Below are 26,516 nucleotides of genomic sequence, written 5' to 3' on the forward strand. Positions count from 1 at the left end.
AGTTCTGTTGTTTCGATGTACGCCCATTCCAATTATACTGTCAGGAATGGGAAATAACTGGGTAGGACCATACACCTAGTGGAACAACTGTGGTACAAACCTTGCCCAAGCCTTCATTTTATCTAACTCATATATGCTCCTATTCCAGTGAGGAGACCATGCTAATGCTTTAGGTCCCCAGGTACCAGTGTTAACTTGGACCCTGTCTCCAACAACCTTAGAAAGATCTGGGTATTTTTCTTACTCCATTGTAGAGTTATCTGAATAAGTGGCCATAGATTGGGGAAGGACTGCAGGAATCACTACTATGTATACTTGCTGTGATTTTATAGGGGGCTTCCTCATGGGAAACTGGTCTCCTATAATTGATAGCTTCTGGGTCTGACAACAGGCAAAGATTTGTGACTTTCCAGTAGAGCAGCTGATCTCAGCCTTCTCATCCATTTTTTTGGTAAATAATTTAAAAATTTTTAAATTGTAGTTAAAAGCACACAACATAAAATATACCATCTTAACCATTTTTAAGGGTACAGTTCAGTAGTGTTCAGTGTATTCACATTGTTGTGCAACAGATCTCCAGAACTTTTACATCTTGCAAAACTGAAACTATGTCCATTAAACAACTCCTCATTTCCCCCTCCCTTTTCGTTATATACAATGGCCGTCCATCTATCTTGGCCCTAAGAACACCATGTTCTTTTTTTTTTTTTTTCTTGTGCCACCCAGCTTTCAGGTTCTTAGTTCCCTGCCCAGGGATTGCACTCCGGGAAGTGTGGAGTCCTAACCACTGGATCACCATGGAATTCCCGGAACACCATGTTCTCTGAGCCATCGCCAAAATCCCTGCTGGCCAGACCCTCCTGGCTACTATTCTAACATTAAGCCCCACCGTTCTTCTGATGGTGAAGTACAGCCACCTGGTCTCTGCTAATCTGAGTTCTTATCCTCATTGCTACTAGGGAGCCCATCTCCTACCATCAGTCCTGACTTAGAGACCACAGCTGCTGCAAGAGTCTCAATGATGCCGGTAATTTCCCTACCTAGTGCATTCTTTGTTGTCTTGGTAAATGGAGTGTCCTCCAAGCTTTCCAAAAAGCACGATTGACTGGTGGATTTTTCAGTCTTAGATAATAAACCCATTATTGCAGGCCCACTTCATTGAGCCTTTTGATTCCTTTTACCATGGCAGTTCTGGCATCTCTATTTATTTAATGTGTGGCTATCACTTTTTTCAAGTTTTAAAGAGCCATTCCAGCAGTGTATAGAACCATCTCTTAGGGGTCCTTGCTGAGTGTTAAATCCTGTGTCACAACAGAGAGCCCTGATATTGATGAACTCTCCCTTATCCAGCTTTAAATTCCCACCTCCATTTATCCAGCCCTCAGGCATCCTTTCCTAGTACTTGCCATTACGTGTAAGTCAGGTGCTATAGCTATTTGGGGATATAATATTGCCTGATGGGCCATTTGATCCTAGTTATGAGTCTGGTGGCCACGAGGAGAAATCAGAGCAGATCCTGAGGAGGACTTACATTGTCTTATAAGGTACGTACAAAATGGGGAGGTATGGGCCTTTATCTTCCCACCTAGGCCAGAGGAGCACTTCTATAGGCTCAGAGGATTCAGAGAGTCTTGGGATTCAAGCGTTTCAAATGAATCTACCTAGATATCTTCACCCCAAATCTCAAGGTCCTACTTCTTCCCCATCAGGACCCAACTCTTATGAGGAAACTTTCCTACACTGAGAATTCAGCCTTTTCTAAAATTCTCCCTTTCTTAAATTTCTGCTTGATAATTATCTCTGAATACTGGCTGCAAGAGATGAGGGTCTCTTTAAATACTAACAGTGAGGTCCTTTGTTTTAAATTGTTGATTAATAGATCTTAGGTCATTTTCTTTTATCAGTCTTTCATCAGACTCAGCATCAGTCACCCACTTCCACAATCCTTATAGTTGCTATTTCCCATATATTTTTCTTTTTTTTAGCCTTCAAAGTGTTTAATGTTTTACAATTTAAAGGAAAAATCCACTAAGGAAAACAAATCCATTATATAAATATCAGTAAGACCCACAACTACATAGAGAAACTGTACAGGAGGATTATGGATTGTATAGAAACTGATATACATCAATGGTATCAGTTTTTCTCAAGTACATTAATATTTTCACACCACTATTAACAACATAAAAGTTCAAAAATTATTACATTTTATTCCCTCTTCTAAAGTTGCTACATAAAAATTTTTTTCTGAATATAACCACATTTAAACAGAAAATCTAATTATAACTGCTTCTTGTGTTTAGCAGCAGTGTATAAGAAAGCATGTTATCCTTCCCCATGGGGTGTGCTATAACCTAATCAATGAAATTCCTCTACTGACAAAATGTCTCTTAGGAGACATTAAATAGAAGAGAACTGGTGGAAATTCATTCCACAATATGAACAAAATTAAAGCAAATTTTGATTATAATAATGAGTGTACTATATTAACTTAGAAATGAGATTGTGTTCATGAAAAAAAAATGGAGATTCAACTCCTTGAGTAGCTCTATATATGAACTATGAAGCCACCATTGTATCTAAAATTGAATCTGAAATAGGGATAACAAAATTGATCAAAACTATTTTCCATAACACAATGCAGCTTTTAAAAAGTATGCAACTGCTAAATTGCATTGGAAATATAGGCAGATTATCTAATAGTTGAAACGATAAAGTACTGTTACTGAGCTGGTTGAAAAAAAAGTACAAAGAAACATACATTTTCATTCATTTGGAAAATGTAAAAATTTATATACTAATATATAATCTCTTCACTTTCTCTGATCTACAAATGGATACAATGTCTAGTTATTTTCATGCAGATAAATTGTTCAGAATTCAATTACCAAAGCAAACAAACAAAAATAGACCCTGTTGGGAACACACAGATGAATCTCTTTAAAGGTTTCTATTCTTTAGCAGTTTTTGATGATTTCAAAATTTGCAGCTTTAGCTCTTTTATCATCATCTCTAACTTCTGTCTTGCCTCCCGTTCCTGTCTGAGTTCATCTTGGAGTTCTTGCCTGTCAGCCTCAGCATGGTCCAATCTCTGTCTCAGTTCTGCCAGCTGTGCTGCATATCCAGCTTCTTTATCTTTTTCTAAATTTGAGTCACAGGTACATTTTTGTTTCATTGCCTGCTCTAATTTTATGTCTAAATTTGTTCAACATAAAATTCTTCCACTCTTTGAGCATGTTCATTCTGCAAAGATTCAAGCTCTTTCTGTAAATTCTGCTATTCTTCAGGGAGTTCCTTCACAGCTTTTGAGCTACTCAACATTTCAACTTCCATCTGAAGTTGTTGCTTCTTCTGCAAAATTGAGTTCAGTTTTTCCTGTTGTTTTACATAAGTTCTCATTACTTCTTCCATGATTTTTCCATTATCATCCTCACAAATGACATCTTTGACAAGAAGTGGAGATGAAGCTGCAGCATCACGGTCAATTCCCGCCTTACTTGTGTCTCTGGCTAAGTTGCAAGTGGTAGACTCAGGTTTCCTTTTGCTTGTAGAATTATTTGAAACTGATGGATCTAAGTGGCTATATAGTTCTCTACTTGTTTTTAGATCCATTTTCTCCTGTTCCTCTAGTGAGACATCTGGATAAGACACTGTTTTTTGATGTTTCCCACTGCTGTGAGGCTTCTCTGAATGTCTTAGTGTAGATCTACTTGCCTCTGTCTTTGTGACCTCTTTAGGCTAGGATACAGCCGAAGTAAGCCACACATTTGGGGCAACCACTTCATCACACATGTATAAGTAGTAGCCAGGGTGTAGAAATGAATGTGTCTGAGAAACATGGTCACCTTCCTGCTTTATAACTGGATACCGTGACTATAATTCCACTCCTGGTGGTGTATCTATCTTGGATTGAGTCCTCTTCCCATTTCTCATGCTGAATTTCTCCTTCATTTCTTCTAAAATTATCTTCAGTTTCTTTTCTTCAGGTGTCCCTAAGTATTTTTGGTTCACGTGAAAATAGCAATGCCATTTGGCTGACTCAAAGCCCCAGTGGCAAGTCCTTTTGTCCGGTGATCTGTGAGAATGCATCACAAATGTCTGGAGCGCAAGCATTCCACAGTACTCCAGACGCTGAATACACGGAGCATCTGGCTGAACATAAAACTGGGGTGCAAATAAATCCTGACATTTGCCTAAGCATTCATGTTCCACTTCAAAGGCACTGCCAGTTACCTTCAACTGAGCCAATGAGTTTTTAGCAGGAAGTATACTACCATTTTGAGGAAAAGTATGTGGCCGCAATAAAGCATTACACAGTCTTTGTGCATCAGTTAATGTGATCAGCCCACAGGATAGGGCATTAAGTGGAAGTATTCCCAGGACCTTTAAGATATGAAGATGGTCTGATGTACACCTTGAACAATAGATGTACAATTCATCACATACTGTATTTATTTGTTGGAGTGAAAATTCTCAGAGAACAGAATTTAGGGCTTGGGGCAAACAGTCTCTTTTCTTCTCCAACCTGAAAACAAGAAATAGACTCCCCTTCCAACAAAGTCTGGGTGAGTTCTGTGGAGCTATCAGAAGGGATGAGCAGTGGACCAGGAAGAACCTGAGGAGATGGAAGAGGCAGAAATACAGTAGGTGACATGCTTTCTTGGGAATACTGAGCGGAAAATGCTGCTGGTCCACCCAGAGAGCTCTGACTACTAAAATGGAATTGTGCCAAAGTGTGTTTCAAACTGGGATTTAAATGTAAAGGTTCAGGCACAGAGGCACAGGTTCTCTTGACATGCTCTTCATCAGTTTCCATTGGCGCTTCATAGTCATCCAAGTGTTCCTTCTTTACTGTTGGCATCTTGTTTATCATCATTTTTCCATTTGCGTGAATGTGTATCATCATTTTTTTCACTGGAGGGCTGCCATCATCTTCCGTCCTGTTCAGTTTTTTATTTGAGCCCTGAACCAAGGAAAAATTTGTCTGTAGGTTTTCCATTGCTAAAAACTATTGTGTTAAATAAGTCTGAGATTTGCGTTGTTATTTAGTTACTTATTTGAGGAGAGAAAAGCAATGTATACCAATACTTATGGTAACTTACTCTCACAGAAAATTTAAACTTCCAAAGAGACATCTCCCTAAATTAGTCAATAGATTTTGCAACTTTGTTTTGGTTCTGCTTGTACTCTAGTGTAATTTCACTGCAAGTGCTGTAAAATTTCTTATTTTATGTCTAATAACAAACCAAATAATTTTAAGAGGCACACGTCCGAGGAAGCCTTTATTTTCTTAAATTCTTCATATATATGTATTAAAATAAAGTTACCAGTTCTCTCAACTCAAGATGTCCAAGTTCAACACAACAGTTTGGTTTGGCTTTAAGCACAACATGTGAAAAGTTTATGCAATTACTTGTGTCAGAATTATGCACCCGAATTTAGTATTTGGTACCAAGGACACCAAAAAAGGAGAGAAAAAAGTATCTTCTCTAGAAATGATGATCTGTTGGTCTGTGTAGACAAAATGAAGGCTTGTATAAGTCCTCACACCAGTAAGAAGAGCTTCTGACTCCACTTGAACTTGTACAATTAAAAACGAAACCTAAAGAAAAATTGCCCAGTTATCTTCAAGGATTACTGTTCATTTTTCTTTTAAAACAAACCCAAAGGGTTAAGGACCAAGGCCACTAGCCAACGTACTGATTTCGCCCCCTACGGGAACACCTCAGCCAACGCAGGCCAAGGAAGAGGGCAGGAGGCGAGACCTAGAATGGGGGAGCCCCCAAACCCTGAAATCCTCGGCCCACGCAAAGCCACCCACCCACCTCAAACCCGAGGCGGCGGCGGTGGGGGGGGCCAGCAAGGGACCTGGGACGCCTCGGGGCGTGCAAGGGGGTCGCGGGAAGTGGAGGAAAAGGAGTCCCCAAACACCTCCCCTCCCCCTACGCAGTCTCGGAACACCCCAGGGCACTCCCAACAGCACCCCACTGAGGGGGCCGCGGGGAAGACTGTGGAAATCCCCCGTGCACCCTCTCCCCGGGAAGTTCTCGGGTTTACCTCACAACCCCTAAGGCTGCACCTCCCTCGCCCGCCCGGGGTCAGAAGAGAGAGGGGCGCGTGGGGCGCCGAGCAGGGATCTCGCAGCCACTGGGCGCCGACCAGCCGGGTGGAGCCCGGGGCATCCCCGCGCGGCGCAGACGGCGACGGGGGCGGGAGAGGGCGGTGACGGGCGTCCCGGTGTCCGGGGTCCCGACGGCTCCCATATATCTTTCACGTCTTAGACATTGCGCCAGTTAGACTGAGCATCCCCTTCCTTCCGCCTGTATTCCACCCCAATTCACTGTAGGTGCAAGTCTTTTCAATTACATTTACAGTATGCCAGGGAATCTCGTACTCCATCTACCACATTGCCATCCAGTCCTTGCGTGATCCAACTTGAGAATCCCATTCCTAGAATCTGCTTTCTAGGACTACTCTTGGCACCAAATGTCTTAGGTTAGGTTCCCTAGAAGCAGAGCCTGAGGGATTTGCTCTTAGGAAAAGAGGAGAGATAGAAGCAGCATAGGAGAGGGGAGAAAAACTAAAGAAGAATGTGGTTTCGAAGACCGGCATTGGTCTAATCCCACAGGGAAACTCTAAAACAAGAACTGTGTCCCCAAATTAGTCTTTTAAGGCAAGGGATTATGTCAGACAGTCATTAACAGTTCTTCTCCCCACTTCCGTCACCACCGAGAGAGGTGGCTCCTGTTTGGTTGAGGGCTAGTTCCAGGAAGGGGACAACTGTGAGTTGTTATCAGCCACCACTGGCAGCAGCTGGAGGATGGGTACATCAACTGGCAAAAAGGATTTGGGTTGATACCAACAGCATCCCTCATAAAAAATGCATATTTTCTTAAGCTATGGAGACCTGCATACATACATACAGCACTCGTATTATCTTCAAATAATACTAATACCTGTTTACAATCCCTTATCCACAAGTCCAAAACCCCAATTAAATTCAAGATGGTTTGCGAAGTTTATATTTTTAATAAACTTGGTGCAAATGCTGCAGAAATTTAAGTGTTGGATTATGTCTTATAAGACATATCTTATGTCTTATAAGACATAATCCAACACCCTCAGCTGGGGTGTTACTTATAAGACATATGTCCCATATTACTTTTTTTTTTTTTTTTGCGGTACACGGGCCTCTCACTGTTGTGGCCTCTCCCGTTGCGGAGCACAGGCTCCAGACGTGCAGGCTCAGCGGCCATAGCTCACGGGCCCAGCCGCTCCGCGGCATGTGGGATCTTCCCGGACGGGGGCACGAACCCGTGTCCCCTGCATTGGCAGGCGGACTCTCAACCACTGCGCCACCAGGGAAGCCCCTATATTACATTTTTTTAATCCAAAAAAATTCCTTATTCTGAAAAAATCTGGCTCCAAGCATTTTACATATGGAATTATGGACCTGTAGCTACCATTTGTCAAGGTATTAGCATTACATCTGGCAAAAGTAATCCTCAACAATTCTGAAATGGAGACGTCTCCATTTTTCAGATGAGGGATCAGAGGCACAGAAAGGCTAACTAACCTACTCAAGGTCACAAGCTAGTGAATGGAAAAGTCCAATCTGTGAGACTTCAAAGCCTGCTCCTTCCCATTACATCATGGCATCTGCTAGTGAAATCATTTCCCGTTTATATAATACTAGCTGTTAGTAATCTGTGAAGTTTTGCAAAGAACACTGTGAGTTCCAGGAACTCTACTACCTGAACATATTTGAAAACCCCTAGATTTGATGACTTTAATGGTCTTCCCCCACCCCACCCCCCCGGGATTCTGTGTGATTCTATAAATTCTAAGCACACTGCCACCGATGGATTTCTACCATTTTTATTTTATTTTGTTATTTTTTGGCCACTCCAGGTGGCATGCAGGATCGTAGTTCCCTGACCAGGGACCAAACCCGTGCCCCCTGCATTGGAAGCAAGGAGTCTTAACTACTGGACCACCAGGGAAGTCCCCTACCATTGTTATTTAACATTTATGGAGAATCTGTGATTTAGCTTTGCACCAAAATGGCAGTTTTCTATTTTACTTACTAGCATTTATTCCTCTCACAGAATAATTTGCATGGGATTAGGAAATGACTGCTTATAAGTACATCATGGTCAAGTGAAAAGAAAATGGGTTTGGGAGTCAGATATAAAATCAAATCTAGTTTTTGCCACTTCATTTATTCATTCATTTGGGCTTCTATTTTGACTGCCAGACTTCTATTATGACTGGATACCATACGGTAGATTTTAATATATGTCTTCTTAATTTTTGCAAAATATGTACCAAGTAATAAATCAAAGTTCCTTTATGCAGATAACAAAAAATGTTTGTGAAGGTGTGACTTTTTCCTTTCACAAAATGAGTATAAGAACATTCATATCTTGTATATCCCTTGTGGAATGATTGACCACCAAGTTCAGGTTATCCTGACGATGACTGTATCCAGGGAGCCAGAATCTAGGCCAATGATTAACTTCCCAATGCTCATTTTATCTAATTAATTCTTACAGTGGTATTGGGATATCCACTCACAGCTCCTGGAGCAAATGGGACAGCAAATAGGACACAGAGATGGCTCTGTGTTGCATGACTTCCTCAATAAGGCTCTGTGCTACCTGCCAGAGGCAATGGTTTCCTGCACCAGGGGCTACCCAGCCCTGACATTCATAAAGGGTTCAAGAGTATTCTTACGTTGCCACTGGTATTATTTTACCTTTTATCTGACTTTTCTTCTTTCCCTCAGGGGCTTGAGGTATATTTGGGGCAATAAAGCACAACAGTGAAACTCATTTGGCAATTGGTTGTGAGACTCATTTCCTTAACCTTATTGCCTGGGTCTAATAAAATAGAACTAAAATCCAAGGCATAAGAATGTGAAGTTTTCCACAGCTTTGATTGTGCTCTATTCCCCAGACCATCATCCAATCATGACCTCTAATTTACTAAACTACATAATCACTTTTTATATCACTGATGAGCTTGTTCAGTGGGTTAGAAGAATTTAATTTTGGCTAATTTCAACTCTCAAGTTTGCATATACTGATCTCCAGGTACTGTTTTGGAGGCAAAATGGGAAGTGGCACTGATAGCCCATCTGCACACACACCCTCATCCACCCTGACTCCAGCTTTTCTCCTTCATTCTGTATAAAACACTTTTCGAGAGCCAGGAGTTCTCCCCCTCTGGATGGCTGTGTCAGTTAGAGTCCTCCAGGAAGCAGACACCAAGACAGAGATAAAATGCAATAAATCTATTGGGCGTAACATCTGTAGAAGATGAAGGAAAGAAGGAGCAGGAATAGTAAGTGACTGAGGGTCAGACCTTTTACAGTGTTTCCTTTCCTCTCTGAGTCATTGTTCCTTCCAAAATAAAATTTGGCTAATATCTGGATTTAAATATACTCATCATGAACTCTAGCATTTAAAAAGGCACATATTCGGGCTTCCCTGGTGGCGCAGTGGTTGAGAGTCCGCCTGCCAATGCAGGGGACACGGGTTCGTGTCCCGGTCCGGGAAGATCCCACATGCCGCGGAGTGGCTGGGCCCGTGAGCCATGGCCGCTGAGCCTGCGCGTCCGGAGCCTGTGCTCCGCAACGGGAGAGGCCACAGCGGTGAGAGGCCTGCGTACCGCAAAAAAAAAAAAAAGGCACATATTCATTATGTTTAAGTGATCCTTTTCCAAGGGGGTTATTAGTCTGGGCCCTCAAAGAATCCAAGATGGGATTAATCATGCAAAGGTTTTATTATGGGAAATTTCTGGAACAGGCTGAGAGAGCTTTCAGACTACCATGTAAGTCTGACCCTAAGTGAAGGAGAGAGGGAGAATAGATTGGGTGAAAGCACCCTAGGCTTCCTTGCAGTCAGAGGAAGGTTTGGCAAAGCCATATGGAATCCCCAAGCCAAAGTCAGTGATCAGAGAAGTCCCATGTCTCCCAGAAACAGGTCTGCCTTAGTATTCTGCCACACTCAGTAATTGATGGGCCAGCCCATGGGAGGCATGGCCCCAGTACAAATGCTGTGATGAATTTCACCGTTCAGCAGCTGGAGCCTTGGTCAATTACCCTCCCTGGTTGGAGGTCTCCCAAGTCACATTCTCATGGCTACCACAGAGAAATAATCATGAAAATATTTTGTAATGCATACATACATGGGCAGCAATATGCTTTACTTTTTTTTAATCATCATCTAAGGTGAGATCAGATAGCTTTACACCAATCATTCTATTTAATTCCAACAGTAACTTTGAGATAGAAACTAATATTATGTTTGTTTTATCAATGAGGATAATATGGATCAGAAAGGTTGAGTAATTTGTTTGTAGGTGTGATCCTGGCTGGAATTTAAACACAAATAGATTTGTCTAACTACAAAGCCAATGTGAAAGGTATTGTGCTTGGGCCTGCATTAGTGAACAAGATAAAGTCCAACCTTCACAGGAGTTTATATTACCGATAATCCTCTATCCCCTAGTCTTGATAGCTATAATTTATTAATTACTTCTTTGTGCTAGTCACTATACTAAGACATTAGCTCACTTAGTCCTCAACCCTCTCCCTGCTGAATGGGTATTACTAGCCCTATTTTACATATGAAGAAACTGAGGTTTAGAAAAATTATAGCTATAAAGTATAGCTAATATTTATTGAGCTCTCACAATAACCTTATGAAATAGTTGCTCTTATTATTTCCATTTCACAGATGAGGAAACTGAATTGAAGCACAGTTGGTTTAATAGCCTTCCCAAGGGAACACAGCTAAGTGAGTGGTGGAGTCAATCCCAGGTACTCTGGTTTAAGAGCTTGCTTACTTAACCACTATGCTAAACTGCTCAATGCCAGGATAGCTGGATTTGCATCCCTAGTCTGTCTGACTCCAAATTATTCTCTGTCCAGGCTATATATTGCTCTTCTGCTCAACTGTTCCCCATTCATTTACCCGTTTTTTTTTTTTGGAACCATCTACTTTCTCAACACTCACTCACTGAGTACCTACTGTATATGATACGCACTAGGGAAACAGGATATCCAAACAAAGAAGGATTATGCAGCCATAGAAAAGAAAGGAAGGCCTTAATATACAGCATAATCTCTGGGAGATAGATATATATATATATATTTTTTTTCACCCCCTTTGGCTGCGCTGCACGGCTTGTGGGATCTTAGTTCCCGGACCAGGGATCGAACCTGGGCCCACAGCAGTGAAAGCATGGAGTCTTAACAACTGGACAGCTAGGGAATTCCCTGGGATATATTGTTAAGTGAAAAATCAAGGTGCAGAAGAGTACAGTTGGCCCTCCCTATCTGCGAATGTGTAAGAAAGAAGGGAACTATGAAACAAATGGTCTGAACTCTTCAAAAATGTCAGTGTGATGAGCGGCCAAAAACAGTTAAAAGGTAAATATTAAAAGACACTAAAGAGACTTGACAAACTAAATGCAACATGTCATTTCCCAATAGGATCCTGGATCTGGGGAGGAAAATGCTATAAAGTGTTAAGTCCTGCACTATAAACGGTCTGAGATGTTATCTCACTTCCACAGTTTTATACGCACACACACACACACACACATACACACACACAGGGGAACATGAAACCTCTGGATCTGGATCAGAGATAGAACTGTTTCTACTGACCTAATCTTAGCACCAGTTTTTTATGCCCTATTTTCCCATGGGGTGACAGAAAGAGGGCACATACAGTGGAGTTTGTACTACATAAGAGAAACTCCAAAGTTATGAATCCTAGAGCCTATCTAGCGCAGCCTTCATAGCTGCCCATCGTTCCCTCTAGAGGTGAAGAGAGATGTTTGCTCTGGAATGCAACAAATCCTATTTAGGGAGAGGTTAGAGAGATCTCTACTTTATCTTCCTGGAGAAAATAGCTATGGGGAGGGAGAAGACTTTTTATGCCTCCAGAAGTCTTTATCTTTAGGGCTGCTGTTCAATCACCCTTTAACCCAGGTTGCCAGAATTTGTTTTCTCAGAAAGACCTAACCATGCAGAAATGCGAAAATATTTGTGGAGAGGTTGTTTCTTGACCTAAGGGACATTAGTGGGACAATGAGTGAAATGTGCATATGGACTATATATATTAGCCAAAATATGGAATGAATGTTAAATTTCCTGAAATTGATAATCGTATTATGACATATTTTTAAATGTCCTTTCTCTTAGGAGTAAAGGGTCATGATGTCTGCAGATTGATCTAAAATGGTTTAGAAAATAATAAAAATAACACCATCAATACTTTGAAGAAAGAGAGAGAAATCAAATGGAGGAGTGTTAATAACAGATGAATTAGGTGAAGGATAGTTCATTAAACTATTCTTGCATCTTTTCTGTAGATTTCAATTATTTTAAGTAAAGGTTTTTTTAAATTTTTATTGGAGTATAGTTGATTTACAATGTTGTGTTAGTTTCTGCTGTACAACAAAGTAAATCAGTTATACATATACTCATTCTTTTTTAGGTTCTTTTCCCATACAGGTCATTACAGAGTATTGTGAAGAATTCCCTGTGCTATACAGTAGGTCCTTATTAGTTATCTACTTTATATGTAGTAGTGTGTACATGTCAATCCCAATCTCTCAATTTATCCCTCCCCTCGACCTCTCTTTCCCCCCTAGTAACCATGTTTGTTTTCTACATCTGTGACTCTATTTCTGTTTAGTAAATAAGTTCATTTGTACCTTTTTTTTTAGATTCCACATATAAGTGATATCATATGATATTTGTCTTTCTCTGTCTGACTTACTTCACTCAGTATGACAGTCTCTAGGTCCATCCATGTTGCTGCAAATGGCATTATTTCATTCTTTTTATGGCTGAGTAATATTCCATTGCATATATGTACCACATCTTCTTTATCCATTACTCTGTAGATTGACATTTAGGTTGATTCCATGTCCTGGCTATTGTAAACAGTGCTGCAATAAACATGGGGGTGCATGTATCCTTTCAAATTACGGTTTTCTCTGGATATATGCCCATGAAGTAAAGGACTTTTTAAAAGAAAGAGGAAATAAACACAAACACTGTAAGTATTTTAGAAGCTACTAAAAATTTCTGCCTATCAACAGAGGGAAAAATGTGGTGGAGAAGATGAAATGAAGATTTCTCCAAATATAGTATTTAAAATATTTTGACTTTAGGCTATGTAAAATGTTATATATTCAAGATGTTATTTTAAAAGTAAACACTGTGGGGGGGAGGGATAAATCAGAAGCTTCAGATGAACACACACATAGTACTGTATATAAGATAGATAACCAATAAAGACCTACTGTATAGCACAGGGAACTCTACTCAATATTCTGTGATGACCCTATATGAGAAAAGAATCTAAAAAAAAATGAATACATGCATAGGTATAACTGAATGACTTTGCACTACACCTGAAACTAACACAACATTGTAAATCAACTATACTCCAATAAAATAAAAATTTAAAAAATAAACACTAAAATTGAAGATAAATTAAAGCATATGGACCTAACTGTACATCAAATTATTACTATAATTACTAGAAAGAAAAGATTATTTCAAGTTTCTTTTGAACGTGGTGCTAAGTAGGATGTGGGAGAGTGTCTAAGGACAAGATCTGCAAAGAAATCTTAAATTTGATTCTAGTCTTATTGTTAGTACATTGGTATTATAATTTCTAAACTATTTCATGTATATTATAGGATAAAACAAATAAATAAATGTGTTAATGTTATTAGAAACCATGATTTTCATGTTAAGAAAAATAGATATAATAGCAGCTAAGAAAAACTTAAGCTTTAATTGGCAACATCAATATTACCTCATGATTTTTAAAATATAAGTTTTCTAGTTCTGTCCACTGAATAAGCCCAGAAGCAGTGACACCCCAGTAGCAATAAGCACATCTAATGCCTAGATCAGGGCTTCTAGGTATCATTCCCCAATAAAAGGAAACAGGGGTCCCTCCAGAAAAATGGCTGATCCCAGGTCTAGGGCAGAGAAAGTATGAAGTGAATATGGGATATCTTTTTGTTCCAGAAAATAAGGAAATGCTCAAAGAATGATGGAGCCATATCAAAATTATACAAGAGGCAGCTTGAAGGAGTTTGCACTGGCCAAATCTGGGACAATTTAAGCATTAAAATAGATAATGACAAACTAAATGCAATTGTCATTGTTTGTAGAATACTGAATAAGTAAAAATCTACAAACCCAAAGGGATACTATCTTAAAAAAAAGTAAAAGAAAAAATCCATTGCCACAATTGGAGGTGACTATTTCACCGACTCTTACTCTAAAAATTGGTAGTAAAATGGAAAAGAATTAAACATTTTATCATGCAATTTAAGAAAGAACTTTAGTTCATCCCATGTTGGAAACAAAAAGTTCTTTTCAAAAGAATGCCAGCCATAGATATAGAAGGAATGATGGAATTAGAAAATCACATTTCAACCACCAGTGAAATAACTAATTCATGCAAGTCTTTCAATAGATCCTAAACTATTAGGTGAGAGGTTGTTACATGGTACCAAAGCATATCACCATAGATTACTTGTTTATTGCAAAGGTGGGGGTGGGGGAGTGTGGTGATTGGCCGCCTTTAACCAAATAATCATAGCATCACTAAGAGTAGGCCAACTTGACATTATGTACCTCTCAAAGCAATTCAACATGAAGTTCACAGTATTACCTATGAAATAGTCTTGCCAAAAATGTTTAACCTATATTTAATCAAGCCTTTAGATTTAACTTCTACTTTATAAGAATCCAGACAATCAAGAATGTGGGACAGTCTTTAAGAAAATAGGCCTTTTTCTAAAAAGTCATTGTAATTGAAAAAAATGGGGTGACTATTTTAGATGAAAAGAATATTAAGGTACACAATGATCCAATGAGCTGCCTGAATCTTGATTGAAAATTGATTCAAACAAAACTAACTATAAAAGACATTTAGGGACAATTGGAAAAATTTGAACATGGGCTGAATTATAGATGATTTTAGGGAATTAATTTATTAGGTGTGATAATGGTATTGTGGTTCTGCAGGTGAATATCCTAATTCTTAGGAGATTTATGCTGAATTATGTAGTGGTAAAGTGTCATGGTGTCTGCAACTTCCATATAGTTAAAAAATATATACAAAGCAATAAATCAAAATGTTGATTATTAAACCTAGGAAGTTGAGTTCATGGATATTTATTTAAACTTTTCTGTATGTATGAGTTTTTCCACAGAAAGGAGTTTTGGGGAAAAAGACATAGTCTCTATTCTCGGGGAGCTCACAGACTCCCTGAAGGAGGTGTCAGTAAACGTTAGTAAACTTGATGGGTGAAACATAGGGAGAGATTCTTAACTCTGAAGCCCAACCTTTTTCTTTCTATGCTCATGTTGTTATTTATCTTTCTTCCCAGCTGAATTTTTGTAAGGTATATGCAAGCAGAGGCCATCTCTCCTACACTGGTGTAGTTAGTATTCAGTTAGGCCCTAAGCCTGTTCAATATATTTCTGTTGAGCGAATCCCCTACTAATGACACTTCAATGCTTCACCATCACCTAAAGGCAATTAGCCTGGCACTAAAAACCCTTTACTCCAGCCTCATCAATGACCAGGTCTTCCAAAATACTGTTCCCTCTCATGCCTCTGTACTTTTCTAAATTTTGCTTCCTCTGCCTGAAATGCCCTTTCCCTTTTCTGATTGTCAGATGCATCCTACCATCAGGACTCAGTTCTAATGTCACCTGCTCTGTATTTTCTTAACACTTTGTATGTGACTCAGCATATCATCACTATCATCATCATCAACTAGCATCCTCCATGTGCCTCTTTATACATACACACACACACACACACACACACACACACGCGCACCCCACACCACACCATCATGAATATTCTGAATCCTCACAACAACCCTTGAGGGAGGTGTCATTATCCTCTTTGCTCAAAGATACAAAGGGGCTTGCTTAGTTACATAGCTAGTAAGTTAATGAGCGTGCTTTTCAAACCCAGGTATATCTAATGCCAAAGTCATTGCAATTGCTTTTTCCACATAATTTCCTCAGAGGAAACTACTTGTGATTTCCTTTTATTTCCCCAGGGCCTACATTGTACCTAGTGAGTTGTGGACACTCCATAATACTTCCTTGTGGAAAAATTGCTAGTGCACACCATGTTAGATCCTGCTTCCATAAATGATTAGTATTTTCCCACCTGAAATGCCCTGCCTCCTCTTTGCCTATTTAAATTCTACCTGTCCTTTGAAATGCCTCCTCTGTGGATCCTCCCAGACTGTTGCAGCCTTCACTTATCTCTTTCCCCCGTTTCAATAGTGCTGGCCTACACATTTTTCGCCTGGATTACATTCTACCCTACATTGGGCTTGTATTGTCTCATTCATGGTTAGCTTCTCAGGACAAGGATAGAATCTTCCCTTTGGAATGCCTCGGAGCCCATAACACAGGCTTAATCACCTGGCTCATTGATTAGAAGACTTCTTTCATCTAGAGCCAAATAGCCTTCAGTAACACTGGGAGGTTACATTCAATTCTACACACTTCTGAAAGTGGCAGTTGAAATCCTACCCTCTAAGAACCTTCCTTCATTAAACAGGAAATAGTGATTTTTGCTGAGGCACGATCCTACTATTAACACAGGATAAGGGTTGAAAACTGAGATGAAAACTAACTATATTGAGTCCACCATTATAAGTCCAAGTCCTACTTTAAGTCCCAGAATCCTTCAATTGCACCTCTAGATTGTTCTACTGAAACTCCCAAGTTCTATTTTGTGAACTCCAGATTCGAATAGTGGACCTCCTGGTCTACTCTGAGCATATCTGATTCTACTAATACAAGTCCATATTCTACTATCATTCCATAAAATTAATCTATTGAACTACAGATTCTACTCTGGGAACCCAATAATTTATGTTTGGAATTCCAGGTTGTATTCTGTGAGTCCCATATTTTCCCACTGGGCAAAGAGATTCCACTACTAAAGCCACAGATGCTGCTTTTGGAATTATACCTTCTATTTTGGCAACTCCAGATTCTATTCCCTAAATTCCAGATTCTAATATTCCAATAACCCCAGATTCTCTTGTCAAAACCCAAGGTTCTAATGTTAGAACTCCAGGTTCTATTCTTTGAATCACATATCCTACTTTTGAAACGTGTTATTGTACTCTCTGAACCCAAAATCTTAATATTGGACCTTACATTCTACTACTTCAATTTAAGATTTCCTTATTGGAATCCCAATTTCCAATTTCAGAACTAAAGGATCCACTAATTCTAGATTCTGCTATTAAAACCCTAGGTCTCCCCAGAAAATTCTACCATTAAAACTCAAGGTTCTGGGACTTCTCTGGTGGCGCAGTGGTTGGGAATCTGCCTGCCAATGCAGGGGACACAGGGTTCAATCCCTGGTCCGGGAAGATCCAACATGCCATGGAGCAACTAAGCCCGTGCACCACAACTACGGAGCCTGAGTGCTGCAACTACTGAAGCCCATGCACCTTAGAGCCCGTGTTCCGCAACAAGAGAAGCCATCGCAATGAGAAGCCCGTGCACCTGAACGAAGAGTAGCCCCCGCTCGCCGCAACTAGAGAAAGCCCGTGCACAGCAACGAAGACTCAACACAACCAAAAATAAACAAAACAAAACAAAACAAAAGAAAAACCCTCAAGGTTCTACTCTCAGAAACTAAAATTATACTATAGAAACTTAGACTTTACTCTCAGAACACAGATTCCATTATTGGGATTAGACCTGAAGGTTCAGAGCTGAGTCTGAAGTTCTGGTAGTAGAATTTTGGACTCCAATTACTGAGATTAAATCGATGTCTTCATTTGGGGCTCTAATTTCGGAATTGAATAATTTATGTTTTATTCAGTTTCTATTGTGTGAGTCCCTCGTTCTACCATTGGACATAAAGATTGCTCAAGATGCTGCTATTGGCATTATAGTTTCTATTATGGTAACTCAAGGTTCTATTTGTTACACCTCAAGTTTTACTAATGAAATTTAAAGTTCTTCTAAACTCTAGAATCTAGAGGTACTTACCATAGTGTTTAAAAGCATGAACTCTGGAGGCATACTTGCTTACAGTCAGATACCATCTCTGTGCTTCCCAGGTATGACCTTTGGAAAATTATTTAACCTCTCTATGCCTTGGTTTCCTCATTTGTAAAATAGGGATGATAATAATAGTACTGACCTGACAGGTTTTTTCTATGAGCACTAAATGTAATAATAATAATAATACATATAAAGGACTTAGAACCAGGGTTTAATCCCTGGTTGGGGAACTAAGATCCTGCAAGCCACACAGAGCAGCCAAAAAAAAAAAGAAATTCTACTTCTGGAATTTCAATAATAGCAACCCAAGATGCTATATGGAACACAAGTTCTAATCTGTGACTTTTGTATTTTACTTTTGACCTCCAAGTTCTATCAGAGTCTGAGATTCTAACACTGAACTCCAGGTGCCAAACTTGGAATTTCAGACGTTACTATTTTACTCCAGATTTCATTCTTACAACCCCAGATTTGACTCTTGATTTTCTACCTTCTCTCTAGAGGATGCCAGAAAGGTTTCTTGAGAATTTCCCAGGCATTCTTACTTGATTCTACACTGTCCTGAACTGTACTCTCCAATTCCTGGGGTAACAAACCCCCTGATGAATGGAGTCCTCTGGCAATGGCAAAATCAAGTTAATGACAGGTTAGCCTATGGCAAAATTAAGTTAATGTCACTTCCTATAGTTTCCCATCCTACCCCTACCTGCCATCTCATCTTTGTGGCTCTTCTTCATGTCCCCAGTGCCCTTATGAACACTTATTGCATCCACCCAACCCACTTAGGTCAAGTGGTTCTCAGGAATATATTTTAAACTTTTTACACTAAAGTGCAAATGAATTAAAGTATTTCATACATTCCCCTATCCCTACCCTCCATTTAAATATTTAAAATTTAAAGCCTCAGCCAAATATTTGACGCTCCTAAAGTAACATTTCACACATTTTCAAAAAAGGAGGGAGGTAATTTGGAAGGAAGATCACAGGGTCTCTGGTGGACCCTTGAAATCACCTTACCTAATTGATTGATATTGTGTTCTGAAAAGATTCTGGGATTTGGAAAAGTTCCCTTATTTCCCTCCTCATTTGTAAAGTGGGAGTTAAAAATTCATGTAGATAATATATGTAAAAAAGCTTTGTGAACATTATGCAAATATTAATTATTGTTGTTACCCCTCTCCCTTTTCAAAAGAGCACTTCCTTGGCTGCTTTGACCATGATTACTGTGCCACCTGTTGGACATAGCTTGAATTACACTGCTATCTTCTAAGTGTCACTCAGCAATCATTTTAGATTTTCTCCGGCATACTTGAAGACCCTTAAGATAAAAAACTCCCTTGATTGGTTTCACTGAATTTATAATAAATGATTTAAGATTAATGAGTTCAACAAATAACTATTGAACATTTACCAAGTGGACAGGGCCAAGGACACAAAGATGGAGAAGTCTCAATGTCTACCACTGAAGGGATGAGGGATATGCCAGCGTGTTAGGGAAGACTTCACAAAGTAGGTGATCTCCTACCTGGGTCTCATGAAAGGAATTTTTGAGAGGAAAATAAGAGTATTTCAGGCAGAGAGAACAATATGAGCAAAGGCACAAAGCTGTGAAGGTGCCTTTAAGAATGATAACTTGCTCTGTGTAATCAGAGCATTGGATCTAAGGAAGAAGAAGATGGTGATAGTGATAAATAGCCAATTTTCACAGCCTTACTGTGTACAAAGCCCTTTCAAACATACGCCCTCAGGGAGACTCTAGCACAATGGCTTATACCATGAACTGGGATGACAGCTAGACCTGGGCTTAAGCCTGTGTTATATTTGATAATTATTTAACCTAAGTTTCAGTTTTCTCATCTGAAAATAAAAGCACCTACTTTATTGGGCTCTTGTCAGGATTAAATGAATTTGTCAAATTTTTGTGCACTAGCCAGCACTTAATAACTGCAACAATTAGTAGCTATCACAAGCTACTATTATTTAATGGATAAGGTAGAAATTACTATCCCAGCACCACAGAGAAGGAAAAAGTGGCTAAGGTGGGATGCCAAAACTTACACTTTTTTTTTTTAGTATACCAGAAGTTCCAGTCTGCAAAAGCAGGTTCGACCAGAGTGTTAAGAACTCTGAACGACAGTATAAAGTTTGGGCTTTATATCGTGTAGGGTATGGGGAGCCACTGAAGATTTTTAAGCAGGAGAGAGTTATTTTTTTTTTTATTTTTATTTTTTGCTGTACGTGGGCCTCTCACTGTTGTGGCCTCTCCCACTGCGGAGCACAGGCTCCAGACGCGCAGGCTCAGCGGCCATGGCTCATGGGCCCAGCCGCTCCACGGCATGTGGGATCTTCCCAGACCGGGGCACGAACCCGTGTCCCCTGCATCGGCAGGCGGACTCTCAATCACTGCGCCACCAGGGAAGCCCCAGGAGAGAGTTTTGAATAGATTTCTGTTTAAGAGAGAATTCAGAACCTTATGAGTGGAGTCAATGGACTTAAAATAAACAATCATAATTATAATGATAATAAAAATGTATTGAACACAAATTATATATTGGACACTTGGAAGAAAAAAAGACTTCATTGCATTTGGGTTTTTAGAAAATAAGCAGTTAGATGGCATCGCCTCATTTTTTAAAAACTTGTAGGAAGAGAGAGACGGCTCTCTTAACATTCTATTTCTAATGTGATATTTTTTCCTTAAGTGAAAAGGAGATTACCATATGCTTTCCTTCAACAGGTATTTCACAGACGTTACCCTAATCTTCAGAGCATTCAGAGCTTGGGGATATGAGGATGAGGGGATAACCTGCCCAAGGTCACAGACCTGGTAAAATGGCGGGGCTAGATTCAAACCCAAGCCTACTTACTCCACAACTCTCGTGATTTCATCAGCATCTCACTTCCTCCCAGTGGGGTGGGGGGAGGAGATATTTTAAGGCAGGAAGATGCCACCCTCAAATTATACTCAGGGTATAAGTGTAGGCTGGGTGTATGGGTGAAGGCTGGGGATCATTCCTCCCTTGAATGCAGAGAAGAAAACGAATCTGAATCCTAGGAGCTTCCAGTCATAGGCTGTGGGGGACCAGATGAGGATGTTGGGGGAAAGCAGGGAGGGCCCAGCCACTGATGACATTCCACCTGATGAGCATCCCTTCACTAGGTAACCAAGAGTTCCGGCGAACCTACTCTGTAGCAGGAATCTGGAGTTGTGGGAACTGATAAGTTCTGATCCCATACGATCAGAACTAGCAGGTCCCTCAGAAATTATGTCCAGTATCCTCATTGTACAGATAAGGAAACAGGCCCAGAGAGAAGCAGTGATTTGCCCAAGAGTCCCATAGCAGTGAGAGGCAGAATTTAGGGGCCCTGGCTTACTGGGATTTGCTTCTCCTCAATTCATGCCAAAGTTAAGTGTCTGATAGAAGATCCTTTCCCCAAAGCATGCTTTTAAGAGTAAAGAGAGCACCTGGGGAAGGAAGGGGATAGAGAGGGAGGAATAGGAGCCTCGAATCCTGGGGACAATCTGGCCCTCTCTCCAGTTTTCCTGGGAGCAGGCTTTGTTTGGGGATTTAAGAGGTTGTTATGTGGGAAGATAATGACTTGGGATTCTGGCAGGGAACTCCTAGGAGCAGAAGTGAGATTTGTCCCCCTTCCTCTACTCAAAAGCACATTTTCCCCACGTGGAATTCATTTGATATGGAATATCTCAGTGTAAAAGGATCGTTGGGCCTATCAAAGAAATAGCAGAACTCAGTTCTGTGGGAACGATAGGCTGGGAGTCAGAAGACCCGGTTCTAGCCCCAACTCTGCCACTATCATTCCAGGCAACCCTTGTAAGCCCCTCCCCCCTCTCTGAACGCTAGTTTTTCGTTTTCTCATCAGTGTAGTGGGACGTTTGTACCCAACTATCTGTAAGAAGTCTTTCAAATTCTATCAATCTACAATTACACCTTTCTAGGGTTTAAATTTTTCATGTTGCCAAATAGTCCACACTACTGGGATCTAGGGGTCCTATGGCCTGACCTTGTGCTGAGTCACATACAGTTCTCTAGTTGATATAACCTCCTCTAACCATAGGAGTTCCCTAACCTAGACTGATTTTTTTTTCATCTGGAAAAAGACAAAGCCTTTTGACAGGAGCTTTATCATGCTAATCACCCTGACACCTACTCTGGGTTCTGAACTTCAGTTTCCTTACTTGGCATGAGACGATCATTGTTATATAGAGGGAAGCATGATATGGAAGCTGAACCTCTCTGAATCTCAGCTTCCTCATCTATAAAATAAAAAATCTGTAAAACCTGTAGAATACCTACATCACTGAGTTGTTGTGAGGCTTAAATAAGAAAACTTATTTGACAATATCTGGCATATATTTCAAATTCATCCACTCAGAGTTATCCATCTCCACTGCTACTACCTGAGATTAGTCCAAGCTACTGTCTTGCTTGGATTTCTGAGCCTCCTGTTCCCTGCTTCAAATATTGTTTCTATAATTCCATTGCCTCTCAGCAGCCAGTGATATTTTAAACATAAATTGGATCACATCCCTCCCCTGGTTAAAAACCTTCCAAGGCTTCCCACTGTCTTTGAGATAAAATCCCAACTGCCTGCCATGGGCTACACATCCTTTGTGACCTGACTTTTGCCTCTCTCTCTCTGGTCTCATCTCTTGCTACTTACTACTTGCTCAGGCCACTCTGGCCACACTGGCTGACTGTCACAGTTTCCCAGGCCATTGCACACGCTGTCTCCTGGCTCACTGCTACTTGGCCTTTAGGTACCAACTTACATGTCACTTCCTTAGTAAGAACTTCCTGGACCCTCCTGAATAACTGCTTCTCAAAGACCTCTCTGGCTCAATTATTCTCTCTCCTAACAAACTACTTTTTATTATTAATGACTATCATTAATAATAATTCTCGGAATACTTCTAGGCCTGTGCTGTAGTACTTTTGTGCCATGGAAGACAACTGAATTTTGTGTCAGTATATCTGGGTTCCAGTCCTAAAATTTGTTCCACGAAGTTGGGCACCCTGTCTCTTTGAGCCTCATTTCCCCATCTATAAAATAGGTTTGGGCTTCCCTGGTGGCGCAGTGTTTGAGAGTCCGCCTGCCGATGCAGGGGACACGGGTTCGTGTCCCGGCCCGGGAGGATCCCACATGCCGCGGAGCGGCTGGGCCCGTGAGCCATGGCCGCTGAGCCTGCGCGTCTGGAGCCTGTGCTCCGCAGCGGAAGAGGTCACAACAGTGAGAGGCCTGCGTACCACAAAAAAAAAAAAAAAAAAATAGATTTACTAACCCCTACCCTACTCACCATACAGGGCTATGATGGGGCTGAAGCAGGATGGTGCATGTACAAAGGCCTTATAAACTGTAAAGGGATATATGTAAAAGTAAATTTCTATTATTATTAATAATCCTTGGCTTGCCTCCCAAGGAGACTCTGGGTAAATAATACTGAAGTGATGTTCCAAGTGATTGAGGCCAAGGAGAGAACTTTGGTCTGGAGGCCAAGTTTGAACATGATCCTCTTCCATGGGGCCAGGCCTCTGTTTAATCCTTTATTGAAGAGAGAAGCCTGAATATCTCCCCAATCTCTTTAATGCCTCAGGGCGTAAGGAGAGAAAAGTCCAAAAATAAAGCATGGCTTGTTTACCTGCCCTATTGCTGTCTGCCAGGATAGAGAGAGGCACCTGGCAGGTCTCTTCTTGTGTCCTGATTTTTCTGGCTCCTCGTTACCCCATGGGAGGTACACAGCATCATTAGAACTCTGGAGAGAAGGGCTTTTTATTAGCTAAACTGATGACAACTGTTTCACACATCTTCACTGCCCATCCTCACTCTGACATGTCATGGAAAACATATTTTCCTGGATACCCAGGGAGGTGATGTTAAAGTGTAAAAGAATAGTACATGATTCGAAGGTTGACCATCCATCCATTCACTTGTTTGTGACCTTGGGCAGGTCCTGGGCTTCATGCCCCTAACATGTAAAATGATAAGAGATGCTGGATTATAGGATCATTGATGTCCTTTCCAGCCTATGGTGTGCTGGTACATGTTTAATAACCAGCTCTCTGAGTGCAGTTCCGACATGAATGTTGTTAACATTTTTATGTTAACAAGTAAGATGAAAGTGAAACAACAAAGACATCTATTGGAACTTCACTCATTTGTCAATAATATGAGTGACTTATTTGCTGAATCAGGTAATAGTTTTCAAATGCTGGAAGAATATTTCCTCAATTTTTGTTGTTTTTCATAACGTAACAGCTATAGATACAACACAATTTTAAGTTTAATCTGCATTATTAACATTCACTCTGTCACTTTCTTAAGTCTAGACAATTAACAAAACAAGCCCTGATTTGTAGCGTTTGCCAACTTCTATAGTATAAATAGTCCCACCATGACCAATTTCAGAAAATTTGAAATTTGGATGAAGTCCAATTTTTTCTTTTTTTTATTTTTTGCAATACACGGGGCTCTCACTGTTGTGGCCTCTCCCGTTGCGGAGCACAGGCTCTGGACGCGTAGGCTCAGTGGCCATGGCTCACGGGTCCAGCCGCTCCGCGGCATGTGGGATCTTCCCAGACCGGGGCACGAACCCGTGTTCCCTACATCGGCAGGCGGACTCTCAACCACTGCGCCACCAGGGAAGCCCGAAAAGTGGTAATTTCTTAATGGTTAGCTGCAATGTGGAATCTGAAACCATACTGATTAATTTTTTGCACTCTGTTCCATTAAAATCTTTTGGTCTATATTACACTTTAAAGGGATATTTTACCCAATTACATATTTGTAACATTATGCGTTGGTCATTTGAAAAAAATATTAGTTCACTGAGTTATGCAGACCTTCCCAATGTTGACATATTTCATTACACTATTAAAAAAATACCAACATAACATTCCATAACATTTGTTAATAACCACCCATTCCTTCAGAAAGTTTGGGAAGCTGTCAAGTTTATCTTGGTGAATACAAGTTTTTCAGTATTCTAATATTTACCTGAAAGCTTGAATTTTATCATTGGCAACAAATCCTGTTAGTTGCTTTCCTTGAAGTGACAAGCTCACTTCAGCCATTTTCTAGAAAATGTCTGCCAAGTTTGAATACTGGAGTTCATCTGTTCTTTAAAGTAAAAATGAGGTTCAAGTAAAAGTGGTGTGTGTGTGTGTGTGTGTGTGTGTGTTTTCTAGCTCTACTTACTGAGAGAGCCTAGAAGCAATGGCACCATAGTGGTAATGAGCACACCTACCACCTAGATCTTAATTTCTAAATACCATTCTCCATTAAGTGGAACTAGGGCTTTTAGGGGAAATGTAAATTGATACAGCCACTATGGAGAACAGTATGGAGGTTCCTTAAAAAACTAAAAATAGAATTACCATATGACCCAGCAATCCCATTACTGGGCATATACCCAGAGAAAACCATAATTCAAAAACACACATGCAGCCCAATGTTCATTGCAGCACTATTTACAATAGCCAGGTCATGGAAGCAACCTAAATGCCCATCGACAGATGAATGGATAAAGATGTGGTACATATATACAATGGAATATTGGGTCATTTGTAGAGATGTGGATGGATCTAGAGACTGTCATACAGAGTGAAGTAAGTCAGAAAGAGAAAAACAAATATCGTATATTAACGCATATATGTGGAACCTAGAAAAATGGTACAGATGAACCGGTTTGCAGGGCAGAAATAAGAGACATAGATGTAGAGAACAAACATATGGACACCAAGGGGAGAAAGTGGCGGGGTGGTGGTGGTGGTGGTGGGATGAATTGGGAGATTGGGATTGACATATATACACTAATATGTATAAAATGTATAACTAATAAGAACCTGCTGTATAAAAAAATAAAATAAAATTCAAAAATTCAAAAAAACTGATGGTTAATGATTATAAAATTCACAGAATAAAATAAAAATTGATGAGTTTATCTTGATATAAATCAATAAATTGATAAACAAATAAATGGGGGGAGAAGCAAAAAGTTTGCCCATACAGTAGGAAGGCAAATAAAAAAATGTATTAGGAATGATAATGATGGAATTAGAAATTTGGCAACTACTATTCTAATAACTGTTTCAAGCAAGAATTATCAATGAATGTTAAAACTTGGGATCTCTCCACAAGATATTTATTAATTACAAAGAGCAAAATGGTTACTGACACTGCATGAACCTGGCAGATACCACCTTAATTAATCAAGTGAACAAAACTGCTATCACCTATATAGGTGTCACATGTCTTCTGATGTGATGCATTGAGAAGGACACATCAATTCTGTAGTACTCCTGCCAAAAATGCATAACCTGAATCTAATCAAGAAGAGACATCAGACAAACTCAAATCGAGGGATATTTTACAAAATAAATGCCATAAAAAT

The 26,516-nt window shown here is 40.1% G+C and overlaps 1 pseudogene; it reads right to left on the reverse strand.

Moving 5' to 3' along the window:
* Positions 1-1,582: 1,582 nt before the first annotated feature.
* Positions 1,583-26,516, reverse strand: part of LOC137218732 (ski-like protein pseudogene) — a 29,935-nt pseudogene continuing 5,001 nt past the window's right edge.

This window comes from Pseudorca crassidens, chromosome 2 (assembly GCF_039906515.1).
Source record: "Pseudorca crassidens isolate mPseCra1 chromosome 2, mPseCra1.hap1, whole genome shotgun sequence".
In the NCBI taxonomy this organism is placed as follows: Eukaryota; Metazoa; Chordata; class Mammalia; order Artiodactyla; family Delphinidae; genus Pseudorca; species Pseudorca crassidens.